Genomic DNA, 15651 nt, shown 5'->3' with positions numbered 1-15651 from the left:
TTCTTCTTTCAACTAACCCAAAAGAAGATAGTCACACAAACCTAACACCTCTAACAACAAAAAAACAAAGATAAAACAAAAAAACAGGAAGCAACAATCATTGGTCCCTAATATCTCTCAACATCAATGGACTCAATTCCCCAATAAAAAGACATAGACTAACAAACTGGATACATAAACAGGATCCAGCATTTCGCTGTATACAGGAATTGCACCTCAGTGACAAAGACAGACGCTATCTGTCTTAGTCAGGGTTTCTATTCCTCTACAAACATCATAACCAAGAAGCAAATTGGGGAGGAAAGGGTTTATTCAGCTTACACTTCCATGATGTCCATCACCAAAGGAAGTCAGGACTGGAACTCAAGCAGGTCAGGAAGCAGGAGCTGATGCAGAGGCCATGGAGGGATGTTTCTTACTGGCTTGCTTCCCCTGGCTTGCTCAGCTTGCTTTCTTATAGAACCCAAGATCACCAGCCCAGGGACGGCACCACCCACAATGGGCTGGGTCCTCCCACCTTGACCACTAGTTGAGAAAATGCCTTACAGCTGGGTCTCATGAAGGCATTTCCGCAACTAAGACTTCTTTTCTGTGATAACTCCAGCTTGTGTCAAGTTGACACACAAAACTAGCCAGTACAATTGACTCCTTGTCAACTTGACACACAAACACATCACTATTAAGCCTCAACCCTTACTTTCTTATTCATCCCCAAGATCTAAATAACTTTGAGAGTCCCACAGTCTTTACACATTAAAAGTTCAATCTGTTTAAAATATCCAATATCTTTTAAAATTCAAAGTTGTTTTAAAATTCAAAGTCTCTGTGGACTGTGGACTCCACTAAAATATTTTCTTCCTTCAAGAGGGAAAAAATATCAGGGCACAGTCACAATCAAAACCAAAATCAAACTAACTGTCCAATGACTGGGATCCACTCATGATCTTCTAGGCTCCTCCAAGGACTTGGGTCCCTTCTCCAGCTCTGCCCTCTGTAGCACACACCTTGTCTTCTAGGTTCCAGATGCCTGTACTCCACTGCTGCTGCTGTTCTTGGTGGTCATCTCATGGTACTGGCATCTCCAAAATGCTGCTGTCTTCCGCTGCAACTAGGCTTCACCAATACCCTCTCACAGGTTCTCTTGATGGTGCCAAGCCTCAACTCCTTTGCATGATCCCTTCAGTCCTGGGCCATCAATTGCAACTGAAGGTGCACCTTCACCAATGGCCTCTCACAGTGCCCAGCCTCAGCTGCTCTTCATGACCCCTTCATGCCTTCAAAACCAGTACCACCGGGGTGACTCTTAACACATCATCAAGTCCAACCACAGCACGAGGTACAGGCTTGGCTATCTCTGGAACGCAGTCTCTTTGTGCTCTCAAACACTTCCCAGAAGATTTCACCTCAGTCATGCTGGTCTCTTCTTAATCACCACTAATTTCTTAGCTCCAGCTGACCAGCACCAATAATCCCAGTAATGCAAAGGTTCACTTTAGTAGTTCTGGGATCTTGTTAATCAAAGCTGCTTCTTCAGCCCCAGCTAACCAAAACCACAGACTCTTCACAAGCAAAACAACATGGCCCTGACAAGAGTCTTTAATCTTCCCTCTGAAATTTCACAAGCCAGGCCTCCATCTTCTGCACTGTTCTCAACATTATCTTCGAAGCTCCTACAAAAGTTCTTAATATCCCAATAGCTCTTCTAGCTCAAAGTTCTAAAGTCCTTCCACAGTCCTCCCCAAATCATGGTCAGGTTGTCACAGGAATGCCCCACTATGCTGGTACCAATTTGTCTTAGTCAGGGTTTCTATTCCTGCACAAACATCATGGCCAAGAAGCAAGTTGGGGAGAAAAGGGTTTATTCAGCTTACACATCCATGTTGCTGTTCATCACCAAAGGAAGTCAGGACTGGAACTCAAGCAGGTCAGGAAGCAGGAGCTGATGCAGAGGCCATGGAGGGATGTTTCTTACTGGCTTGCTTCCCCTGGCTTGCTCAACGTGCTCTCTTAAAGAACCCAAGACCACTAACCCAGGGACAGCACCACCCACAATGGGTTGGGTCCTCCCACCTTGATCACTAGTTGAGAAAATGCCCTACAGCTGAGTCTCATGAAGGCATTTCCACAACTGAGGTTCCTTTTCTGTGATAACTCCAGCTTGTGTCAAGTTGACACACAAAACTAGCTAGTACACTACCTAAGAGTAAAAGGCTGGGAAAAAAATTTTCAGGCAAATGGTTCCAAGAAACAAACTAGAGTAGCCATTCTAATATCGAATAAAATAACTTTCAACCAAAAGAGATGAGGAAGGACACATTTTTCAAAGGAAATATGTACCAGGATGAACTCTTGATTCTAAACATCTCTGCTCCAAATGCAAGTGTACTCACATTCATAAAAGAAACTTTACTAAAGCTCAAAGCACGCATTGAACCTCACACAATAATAGTAGGAGACTTCAACATACCACTTTCATCAATGGACAGATTATGGAAACAGAAGCAAAACAAAGACACAGTGAAACTAAGAGAAATTATGAACCAAATGGGTTTAACAGATATCTATCAAACATTTCATCCGAAAACAAAAGAATATACCTTCTTCTCAGCACCTCATGGTACCTTCTCCAAAATTAACCATATAATCGGCCACAAAATAGGCCTCAACAGATACAAGAAGATTGAAATAATCCCATGCATCCTGTCAGATCACCACGGACTAAGGCTGGTCTTCAATAACAACAAAAACAAAAGAAAGCCCAGATGACATGGAAGCTGAACAATGCTCTACTCAATGATAACTTGGTCAAGGAAGAAATGAAGAAAGAAATTTAAAAGTTTTTAGAATTTAATGAAAATGAAGGCATAACATATCCAAACTTATGGGAGACAACAAAAGTAGTGCTCAGAGGAAAACGCATAGCTCTGAGTGCCTCCAAAAAGAAATTGAAAAGAGCAAACACTAACAGCTTGACAGCACACCTGAAAGCTCTAAAACAAAAGCAAATTCACCCAAGAGGAGTAGACATCAGGAAATAATCAAGCTGAAAAATCAGCGAAGTAACTGGAGAGATGGCTCAGTGGTTAAGAGCACTGTCTGCTCTTCCAGAAGTCCTGAGTTCAAATCCCAGCAACAACATGGGAGGCTCACAGCCATCTGCATTGAGATCTGATGCCCTCTTCTGGCCTGCAGGCATACATACAGGCAGAAAGCTGTATAATGCATACGCAATACATAAATAAATTTTTTTTAAAAAAAATCAATGAAGTAGAAACAAAAAGAACTATACAAAGAATCAAGAAAACCAGGAGCTGGTTATTTGAGAAAATCAATAAGATAGATAAACCCTTAGTCAGACTAACGAAAGGACACAGAGGTAGTATCCAAATTATCAAAATCGGAAATGAAAAGAGAGACATAACAACAGAAACTGAGGAAATTCAAAAAATTATCATATTTACTACAAAAGCCTATTCCAAACAGAACTTGAGAATCTGGATGAAACTGACAATTTTCTAGGCAGATATCAGGTACCAAATCTAAATCAGGATCAGATAAACCATGTAAACACTCCCATAACACCTAAAAAATAGAAGAAGTCATTAAAAGTCTCCCAACCAAAAAAAGCCCAGGACCAGATGGGTTTAGTGCAGATTTCTATCAGACCTTGAAAGAAGATCTAGTACAAATACTCTTCAAGCTATCCCACAAAATCGAAACAGAAGAAAAACTACCCCATTTGTTCTTTGAAGCCACAATTATGCCTTGAACAGAAAAACGGTGCAAAGAAAGGAAACTTCAAGCCAATTTCCCTACTGAATATTGATCCAAAAATACTCAATAAAATACTCACAAACTGAATCCAAGAACACATCAAAAACAATCATTTACCATGATCAAGTAGGCTTCAACTCAGTGGTACAAGGATGGTTCAATATACTGAAATCCATCAATGGAGTCCACTTTATAAATAAACCCAAGGAAAAGAAACCACATGATCATCTCATTACATGCTGAGAAAGCATTTGACATAACTTAATACCCCTTTCATGATAAAAGTCTTGGAAAAATCAGGAATTCAAGGACCATGCCTATACAAAATAAAAGCAATATACAGCAAACCAGTAACTAACATCAATCTAAATGGAGGGAGATTTGAAGCAATCCCACTAAAATCAGGGACTAAATAAGGTTACCTATTCTATCCCTACCTATTCAATATGGTACTTGAAGGTCTAGCTAGAGCAATTAGACAACTAAAAGAGGTCAAGGGGATACAAATTGGAAAGAAAGAAGTCAAAACACCACTATTTGCAGATGATGTGATAGTTTACATAAGTGACCCAAAAATTCCACCAGAGAACTCCTAGAGCTGATAAACAATTTCAGCAGAGTGACTGGATATAAAATTAATTCAAACAAATCAGTAGCCTTCCTCTACTCAAAGGATAAACAAGCTGAGAAAGAAATTAGGGAAATGATACCATTCACAATAGTCACAAATAAATATAAAGTACCAGACCCGGTGAGAGAGAGACCCAACCGCCTGGTCAGGTGGGCACTCCTGAGGCTGCAGAGCAGAAGAGACCACCAACACTGCTCACCCCTGCCCACATCCCTGGCCCAAGAGGAAACTGTATAAGGCCTCTGGGCTCCCGTGGGGGAGGGCCCAGGAGCGGCAGGACCCCTGTGCCTGAGACACCTCCGGAACCTGAAAGAAACAGACCGGATAAACAGTTCTCTGCACCCAAATCCCGTGGGAGGGAGAGCTAAACCTTCAGAGAGGCAGACAAGCCTGGGAAACCAGAAGTGACTGCTCCCTGCACACACATCTCGGACGCCAGAGGAAAAAGCCAAAGACCATCTGGAACCCTGGTGCACTGAAACTCCCGGAAGGGGCGGCACAGGTCTTCCTGGTTGCTGCCGCTGCAGAGAGCCCGTGGGCAGCACCCCACGAGCGAACCTGAGCCTCGGGACCACAGGTAAGACCAAATTTTCTGCTGCAAGAAAGCTGCCTGGTGAACTCAAGACACAGGCCCACAGGAACAGCTGAAGACCTGTAGAGAGGAAGAACTACACGCCAGAAAGCAGAACACTCTGTCCCCATAACTGACTGAAAGAGAGGAAAACAGGTCTACAGCACTCCTGACACACAGGCTTATAGGACAGTCTAGCCACTGTCAGAAATAGCAGAACAAAGTAACACTAGAGATAATCTGATGGCGAGAGGCAAGCGCAGGAACCCAAGCAACAGAAACCAAGACTACATGGCACCATCGGAGCCCAATTCTCCCATCAAAACAAACATGGAATATCCAAACACACCAGAAAAGCAAGATCTATTTTCAAAATCATATTTGATCATGATGCTGGAGGACTTCAAGAAAGACATGAAGAACTCCCTTAGAGAACAAGTAGAAGCCTACAGAGAGGAATCGCAAAAATCCCTGAAAGAATTCCAGGAAAACACAATCAAACAGTTGAAGGAATTAAAAATGGAAATAGAAGCAATCAAGAAAGAACACATGGAAACAACCCTGGATATAGAAAACCAAAAGAAGAGACAAGGAGCTGTAGATACAAGCCTCACCAACAGAATTCAAGAGATGGAAGAGAGAATCTCAGGAGCAGAAGATTCCATAGAAATCATTGACTCAACTGTCAAAGATAATGTAAAGCGGAAAAGCTACTGGTCCAAAACATACAGGAAATCCAGGACTCAATGAGAAGATCAAACCTAAGGATAATAGGTATAGAAGAGAGTGAAGACTCCCAGCTCAAAGGACCAGTAAATATCTTCAACAAAATCATAGAAGAAAACTTCCCTAACCTAAAAAAAGAGATACCCATAGACATACAAGAAGCCTACAGAACTCCAAATAGATTGGACCAGAAAAGAAACACCTCCCGTCACATAATTGTCAAAACACCAAACGCACAAAATAAAGAAAGAATATTAAAAGCAGTAAGGGAAAAAGGTCAAGTAACATATAAAGGGAGACCTATCAGAATCACACCAGACTTCTCGCCAGAAACTATGAAGGCCAGAAGATCCTGGACTGATGTCATACAGACCCTAAGAGAACACAAATGCCAGCCCAGGTTACTGTATCCAGCAAAACTCTCAATTAACATAGATGGAGAAACCAAGATATTCCATGACAAAACCAAATTTACACAATATCTTTCTACAAATCCAGCACTACAAAGGATAATAAATGGTAAAGCCCAACATAAGGAGGCAAGCTATACCCTAGAAGAAGCAAGAAACTAATCGTCTTGGCAACAAAACAAAGAGAATGAAAGCACACAAACATAACCTCACATCCAAATATGAATATAAAGGGAAGCAATAATCACTATTCCTTAATATCTCTCAATATCAATGGCCTCAACTCCCCAATAAAAAGACATAGATTAACAAACTGGATATGCAATGAGGACCCTGCATTCTGCTGCCTACAGGAAACACACCTCAGAGACAAAGACAGACACTACCTCAGAGTGAAAGGCTGGAAAACAACTTTCCAAGCAAATGGTCAGAAGAAGCAAGCTGGAGTAGCCATTCTAATATCAAATAAAATCAATTTCCAACTAAAAGTCATCAAAAAAGATAAGGAAGGACACTTCATATTCATCAAAGGAAAAATCCACCAAGATGAACTCTCAATCCTAAATATCTATGCCCCAAATACAAGGGCACCTACATACATAAAAGAAACCTTACTAAAGCTCAAAACACACATTGCACCTCACACAATAATAGTGGGAGATTTCAACACACCACTCTCATCAATGGACAGATCATGGAAACAGAAATTAAACAGTGATGTCGACAGACTAAGAGAAGTCATGAGCCAAATGGACTTAACGGATATTTATAGAACATTCTATCCTAAAGCAAAAGGATATACCTTCTTCTCAGCTCCTCATGGTACTTTCTCCAAAATTGACCATATAATTGGTCAAAAAACGGGCCTCAACAGGTACAGAAAGATAGAGATAATCCCATGCGTGCTATCGGACCACCACGGCCTAAAACTGGTCTTCAATAACAATAAGGGAAGAATGCCCACATATACGTGGAAATTGAACAATGCTCTACTCAATGATAACCTGGTCAAGGAAGAAATAAAGAAAGAAATTAAAAACTTTTTAGAATTTAATGAAAATGAAGATACAACATACCCAAACTTATGGGACACAATGAAAGCTGTGCTAAGAGGAAAACTCATAGCGCTGAGTGCCTGCAGAAAGAAACAGGAAAGAGCATATGTCAGCAGCTTGACAGCACACCTAAAAGCTCTAGAACAAAAAGAAGCAAATACACCCAGGAGGAGTAGAAGGCAGGAAATAATCAAACTCAGAGCTGAAATCAACCAAGTAGAAACAAAAAGGACCATAGAAAGAATCAACAGAACCAAAAGTTGGTTCTTTGAGAAAATCAACAAGATAGATAAACCCTTAGCCAGACTAACGAGAGGACACAGAGAGTGCGTCCAAATTAACAAAATTAGAAATGAAAAGGGAGACATAACTACAGATTCAGAGGAAATTCAAAAAATCATCAGATCTTACTATAAAAACCTATATTCAACAAAATTTGAAAATCTTCAGGAAATGGACAATTTCCTAGACAGATACCAGGTATCGAAGTTAAATCAGGAACAGATAAACCAGTTAAACAACCCCATAACTCCTAAGGAAATAGAAGTAGTCATTAAAGGTCTCCCAACCAAAAAGAGCCCAGGTCCAGACGGGTTTAGTGCAGAATTCTATCAAACCTTCATAGAAGACCTCATACCAATATTATCCAAACTATTCCACAAAATTGAAACAGATGGAGCACTACCGAATTCCTTCTACGAAGCCACAATTACTCTTATACCTAAATCACACAAAGACACAACAAAGAAAGAGAACTTCAGACCAATTTCCCTTATGAATATCGACGCAAAAATACTCAATAAAATTCTGGCAAACCGAATTCAAGAGCACATCAAAACAATCATCCACCATGATCAAGTAGGCTTCATCCCAGGCATGCAGGGATGGTTTAATATACGGAAAACCATCAACGTGATCCATCATATAAACAAACTGAAAGAACAAAACCACATGATCATTTCATTAGATGCTGAGAAAGCATTTGACAAAATTCAACACCCCTTCATGATAAAAGTCCTGGAAAGAATAGGAATTCAAGGCCCATACCTAAACATAGTAAAAGCCATATACAGCAAACCAGTTGCTAACATTAAACTAAATGGAGAGAAACTTGAAGCAATCCCACTAAAATCAGGGACTAGACAAGGCTGCCCACTCTCTCCCTACTTATTCAATATAGTTCTTGAAGTTCTAGCCAGAGCAATAAGACAACAAAAGGAGATCAAGGGGATACAGATCGGAAAAGAAGAGGTCAAAATATCACTATTTGCAGATGACATGATAGTATATTTAAGTGATCCCAAAAGTTCCACCAGAGAACTACTAAAGCTGATAAACAACTTCAGCAAAGTGGCTGGGTATAAAATTAACTCAAATAAATCAGTTGCCTTCCTCTATACAAAAGAGAAACAAGCCGAGAAAGAAATTAGGGAAACGACACCCTTCATAATAGACCCAAATAATATAAAGTACCTCGGTGTGACTTTAACCAAGCAAGTAAAAGATCTGTACAATAAGAACTTCAAGACACTGAGGAAAGAAATTGAAGAAGACCTCAGAAGATGGAAAGATCTCCCATGCTCATGGATTGGCAGGATTAATATAGTAAAAATGGCCATTTTACCAAAAGCAATCTACAGATTCAATGCAATCCCCATCAAAATACCAATCCAATTCTTCAAAGAGTTAGACAGAACAATTTGCAAATTCATCTGGAATAACAAAAAACCCAGGATAGCTAAAGCTATCCTCAACAATAAAAGGACTTCAGGGGGAATCACTATCCCTGAACTCAAGCAGTATTACAGAGCAATAGTGATAAAAACTGCATGGTATTGGTACAGAGACAGACAGATAGACCAATGGAATAGAATTGAAGACCCAGAAATGAACCCACACACCTATGGTCACTTGATTTTTGACAAAGGAGCCAAAACCATCCAATGGAAAAAAGATAGCATTTTCAGCAAGTGGTGCTGGTTCAACTGGAGGGCAACATGTAGAAGAATGCAGATCGATCCATGCTTATCACCCTGTACAAAGCTTAAGTCCAAGTGGATCAAGGACCTCCACATCAAACCAGACACACTCAAACTAATAGAAGAAAAACTAGGGAAGCATAGGGAACACATGGGCACTGGAAAAAATTTCCTGAACAAAACACCAATGGCTTATGCTCTAAGATCAAGAATCGACAAATGGGATCTCATAAAACTGCAAAGCTTCTGTAAGGCAAAGGACACTGTGGTTAGGACAAAACGGCAACCAACAGATTGGGAAAAGATCTTTACCAATCCTACAACAGATAGAGGCCTTATATCCAAAATATACAAAGAACTCAAGAAGTTAGACCGCAGGGAAACAAATAACCCTATTAAAAAATGGGGTTCAGAGCTAAACAAAGAATTCACAGCTGAGGAATGCCGAATGGCTGAGAAACACCTAAAGAAATGTTCAACATCTTTAATCATAAGGGAAATGCAAATCAAAACAACCCTGAGATTTCACCTCACACCAGTGCGATTGGCTAAGATCAAAAACTCAGGTGACAGCAGATGCTGGCGAGGATGTGGAGAAAGAGGAACACTCCTCCATTGTTGGTGGGATTGCAGACTGGTAAAACCATTCTGGAAATCAGTCTGGAGGTTCCTCAGAAAATTGGACATTGAACTGCCTGAGGATCCAGCTATACCTCTCTTGGGCATATACCCAAAAGATGCCTCAACATATAAAAGAGACACGTGCTCCACTATGTTCATCGCAGCCTTATTTATAATAGCCAGAAACTGGAAAGAACCCAGATGCCCTTCAACAGAGGAATGGATACAGAAAATGTGGTACATCTACACAATGGAATATTACTCAGCTATCAAAAACAACGAGTTTATGAAATTCGTAGGCAAATGGTTGGAACTGGAAAATATCATCCTGAGTGAGCTAACCCAATCACAGAAAGACATACATGGTATGCACTCATTGATAAGTGGCTATTAGCCCAAATGCTTGAATTACCCTAGATCCCTAGAACAAAGGAAACTCAAGACGGATGATCAAAATGTGAATGCTTCACTCCTTCTTTAAATGAGGAAAAAGAATACCCTTGGCAGGGAAGGGAGAGGCAAAGATTAAAACAGAGACTGAAGGAACACCCATTCAGAGCCTGCCCCACATGTGGCCCATACATATACAGCCACCCAATTAGACAAGATGGATGAAGCAAAGAAGTGCAGACCGACAGGAGCCGGATGTAGATCGCTCCTGAGAGACACAGCCAGAATACAGCAAATACAGAGGCGAATGCCAGCAGCAAACCACTGAACTGAGAATAGGTCCCCCGTTGAAGGAATCAGAGAAAGAACTGGAAGAGCTTAAAGGGGCTCGAGACCCCAAAAGTACAACAATGTCAAGCAACCAGAGCTTCCAGGGACTAAGCCACTACCTAAAGACTATACATGGACTGACCCTGGACTCTGACCCCATAGGTAGCAATGAATATCCTAGTAAGAGCACCAGTGGAAGGGGAAGCCCTGGGTCCTGCTAAGACTGAACCCCCAGTGAACTAGACTATGGGGCGAGGGCGGCAATGGGGGGAGGGTTGGGAGGGGAACACCCATAAGGAAGGGGAGGGGGGAGGGGGATTTTGCCCGGAAACCGGGAAAGGGAATAACACTTGAAATGTATATAAGAAATACTCAAGTTAATTAAAAAAAAAAAAAAATATATATATATATATATATATATATATATATATATATATATATATATAAAGTACCTTGGTGAGACTCTAACCAAGCAAGTGAAATATCTGTATAACAAGAACTTTAAGCCTCTGAAGAAAGAAATCAAAGATCTCAGAAGATAGAAAGATTCCCCATGCTCATGGATTGCCTGGATTAATATAGTAAAAATGGCCATCTTGCTGAAAGCAATCTACTGATTCAATGCAGTCCCCATCAAAATTCCAACTCAATTCTTCATAGAATTAGAAAGAACAATTTGCAAATTAATTTGGAAAAGCAAAAAACCCAGTATAGAGAAAACTATTCTCAACAATTAAAAAAAAAACTTTGTAGATCAATGGAATAGAATTGAAGACCCAGAAATGAACCCACACACCTATGGTCACTTGATCTTTGACAAATGAGCTAAAAACTATCTAATGGAAAAAAATACAGCATTTTCAACAAATGGTGCTGGTTCAACTGGAAGTCAGCATGTAGAAGAATGCAAATTGATCTATTCTTATGGCCTTGTATAAAGCTCAAGTCCATATGGATCAAGGACCTCTACATAAAACAAGATACACTCAAACTAATAGAAGAACGAGTGGGGAAGAGCCTCAAACACATGGGCACGGGAAATTTTCCTGAAGAGAACACCAGTGGCTTATACTCTAAGATCAAGAATTGACAAATGGGATCACATAAAATTGCAAAGCTTCTGTAAGGCAAAGGCCATTGTCAATAGGACAAAAAGGCAACAAATAGATTGGGAAAAGTTCTTTAGCAATCCTACATCTGATAGAGGACTAATATCTAATATATACAAAGAACTCAAGAAGTTAGACTCCAGAGAATCAAATAATCCTAATACAAAATGGGTACAGAGCTAAACAAAGAATTCTCAACTGAGGAACACCAAATGCCTGCAAAGCACCTAAAAAAATGTTCAATATCCTTAGTCATCAGGAAAATGCAAATCAAAACAACCCTGAGATTCCACCTCACACCACTCAGAATAGCTAAGATCAAAAACTCAGGTGACATCAAATGCTGGCGAGGATGTGGAGAAAGAGGAAGACTCCTCCATTGTTGGTGGGATTACAAACTGGTGCAACCACTCTGGAAATCAGGCTGGATGTTCCTCAGAAAATTGGACATAGTACTACCTGAAGACCCAGCTATAACACTCCTGGGCATATACCCAAAATATATTCCAACATATAACAAGGCCACATGCTCCACTGTGTTCATAGCAGCCTTATCTATAATAGCCAGGTGCTGGAAAGAACCCAGATGTCCCTTAACAGAGGAATGGATACAGAAAATGTGGTACATTTACACAACGGAGTACTACTCAGCTATTAAAAACAATGACTTCATGAAATTCTTAGGCTAATGGATGGAACTAGAAAATATCATCCTGAGTGAGGTAACCCAGTCCCAAATGAACACACGTGGTATACACTCACTGATAAGTGGATATTAGCCCAAAAGCTTCTAATACCTAAGAAAATATTCACAGATCATATGAAGCTCAAGAAGAAAGACTAAAATGCGGATGCTTCATTTCTTGTTAGAAGGGAGAACAAAATACTCACTTGTGGAAATACAGGGACAAAGACTGGAGCAGGGATTGAAGAACAGGTCATCCAGAGACTGCCCCACCTGGGGATCCATCCTATATGCAGCTCACTATTACTGATGCCAAGAAGTGCTTGCTGACAGGAGCCTGAGAGTTTCTGCCAGAACCCTTCTGATACAGATGAGGATAGTTGGACTGAACAACAGGACCCTAGTGGAGGAGTTAGAAAAAAGTCTAAAGGAGCTGAAGGGTTTATAACCTCATAGGAAGAGCAACAACATCTACCAACCCATCCCCCACCAGAGCGCCCAGGGACTAAATCATCAACCAATGAGTGCACATGGACAGACTTATCACTCTTGTCACATATGTAGCAGAGGATGGCTTTGTTCAGCATCAGATGAAAAACTCTTGGTCCTGTAAAGGCCCAATGTAGAGGAATGCTAGAGTGTTGAGGTGGGAGTGGGTGGGTGGGAGTGAAAATATCCTCATAGAAGCAGGGGGAGGGGAAGGGTTATGTGAGGTGGGAAAAGGGCATTACATTTGAAATGTAAATACATAAAATGTCCAAGAAAAATAAAATTAAATAAAAATAAGTATTATCATCGTTGTATTGTATGTGCATGTGCTTTTGTGTTGTCTTTGAAGCAAAGTGGCTTTAATCTCTTGATCCTCCAGACTATACAAGTGTCTGAATTACAGATATAGCAATATGCCTGGCTAGTAAATGAAGTTTTTAAATTATCAACAATTAATACATTTTAAATGGATAATAAGTTTTACCATATAAAAGAAAAAATTTGTCTATGAACCTTTCTCATAAGTAAGGTTCTATTATTTTAAAATATTACAATGATATTGAAACCTGAATTTTAAAATATAAAGGTTAAAATATGAATGGCAAGTAAAGTATTAATATTGAAATCATAAATAGAATCATTATAAATATCATATATCAAAATATATGTTTCATATTTTCATATATCAAAATAAAAATTTTACTTATAATTTTCTTTTTAATTTTCAGTATTATTTGTTTGACTGTGCATGTGTACATCTCTGTGTGAATGTGTACAGAGGAATGCAATTGCCCTTATATGTCAGAAGTTCTGAATCCTCGGAAGTTAGAGTTCCAGGCAGTTAGATGCTACGTTTGAAGGTGGATGCTGAGAACTGAAATTAGGTACGATTGTTGTGTTGGTTAATTTTGTTTTTGTTTTTGTTGGTATTGTTCTTTTTTATCAACTTGACAGAAGAAGCAAGTTTCATCTGACAAGAGCGAAACCCTAACTGAGAAAATGTTATCTTATCGTTCTACAGACGTTCTACAGACGTGCTTGTGGGAGCACTGTATTGATCAATGCTGGATGGGAGGAGGCTCAGATCACACATGCGCACAAATGAACGCATACACCCAGGACACACAAACACGTGGAAATACAAAACTATGCATTCCACATAGTAGTACCAAGTACGTGTGGTTGGGTAAGCTACTTGGTTAAGTTCCACTGAGAAATTAACATTTAGAATAATGCCACAAAGTCTTTGAGGGATAAGGGGGAAAAGAAAAGAGGCTAGGCAAGTGCTTTAAGATATATGTGATCAAATGTAGAAATATGGGAAAGACTTGAAAAATACTATGGTAGTTTGAATGTGAAGTGTTTGAAACCTTGGACTCCGGTTACTGGTGTTTTTTTTTTTTTTTAAGATTTATTTACTATATATAAGTACACTGTAGCTGTCTTCAGACACACCAGAAGAGGCCATCAGATCTCATTACCGATGGCTGTAAGCCACCATGTGGTTGCTGGGATTTGAACTCAGAACCTCTGGAAGAGCAGTCAGTGCCCTTAACCTCTGAGCCATCTCTCCAGCCCATGGTGTTTCTTAAGTAGGAACCTTGAACCTTACTAAAAATCTTCTTGAGAAGGAACTTTGAAGGCAGAACTGGAGAAGGGCATAAACAGTAGTTGATCATGGATTAGTCATTCTGAGATATGGGCGAGTGCCTCCCCCTTGGCAATGGGATCGGGTTCAGGTCCTCAAATCTGGAGTGTCGGAGATGGGCGAGGTGTCCAGTGTGGTGATGCTCGACCTATCCCAGAGAAGCTGATGGGAGCCCCAGGGAGAGTTCTCTTTTCTTTGTGAAGGGCAGGGCGCCCAGGAGTGGGCTTCTCGACAGAGGGGCCCCTGTCTTGGAAAGTGTCACAGTCCGGCAGTGGTCGGTGAAAATCCAGGGGAGAGGGTGTAAATTTCACGCTAGGCCATACCCAGATCCGCAGCAGGTCTCCAAGGTGAACAGGTCTCCATCTTGGAACCAGGTAGGTAAGGGAAGTTGGCAACCCCGGATCCATAACTTTGGGATAAGGATCGGCTCTAAGGGCTCTGTCAGTCGAGCTGGGGTGCCAAGCAAAACTGGGCACACGCTGTGGCTGGACGAGGCACCGCCGCCCCCTCCCACTCCTTTCTGCTCAGGTCCACCCTCCGCTCTCCCCCTGGGGCCAGTAGTCTATCCGTCTCTCCTCTTTCCCTACCTCATCTGCTGGAGGGAGTGCAGGGCGGCGCTCCTGGGGTCAAGGGTGGTGGGTCCACTCCCGGGCAGGCTGGAGCAGGAGGAACCTGCGAGCCCCTGGTGGAGGTGGCGGGGAGGCACGAGGTAGGGGAAGGCACTCGGCGGGGCGACCATCGGATGCTACTCTGGACATTAACTGGGCCCTTCCCGTGGATCGCCCCAGCTGCGGTGGGCATCGCGGCCGCACCCGGGGAGCCTGGCAGGTATTCTCCTCCCTCCCGCCGTCCCACGGGCGAGGGCGGGTCCTATATTTTGGGTTCTCCAGGTTGGTGTTTCCTCACGGGTCCACCCCCCCAGCCCCCAGGCTTTGGTTTTCCGCGCCGCTCCTCCCCCTCGGCGCCAAGGCGCGGACCTAGAACTGGTGCAGACCGGGGAATCCAACTGTTTAAAACAAAGATCGCGAAAACACAATGCGATTTCTGCCCAATGCTCTGAATGTCAAAGTGAAGAAATTCAAGGAAGCGCGGGTAAATGGCGGGGAGTAACTATGAGTCTCTTAAGGTAGCCAAATGCCTCATCGTCTAATTAGTGACGACTATGAATGGATGAACAAGTTTCCCACTGTCCCTACCTATTATCCAGCGAAACCTCAGCCAGGGGAATGCGCT

General features: G+C 41.5%; 1 pseudogene; it reads left to right on the top strand.

Annotated features, from left to right (window-relative positions):
• Positions 1 to 13942: 13942 nt before the first annotated feature.
• LOC148000220 (28S ribosomal RNA) overlaps positions 13943 to 15651 on the top strand; it is a 2665-nt pseudogene continuing 956 nt past the window's right edge.

This window comes from Rattus norvegicus, chromosome 17 (assembly GCF_021556685.1).
Source record: "Rattus norvegicus strain SHRSP/BbbUtx chromosome 17, alternate assembly SHRSP_T2T, whole genome shotgun sequence".
Lineage (NCBI taxonomy): Eukaryota > Metazoa > Chordata > Mammalia > Rodentia > Muridae > Rattus > Rattus norvegicus.
This window is presented reverse-complemented; position numbering and strand designations above follow the sequence as displayed.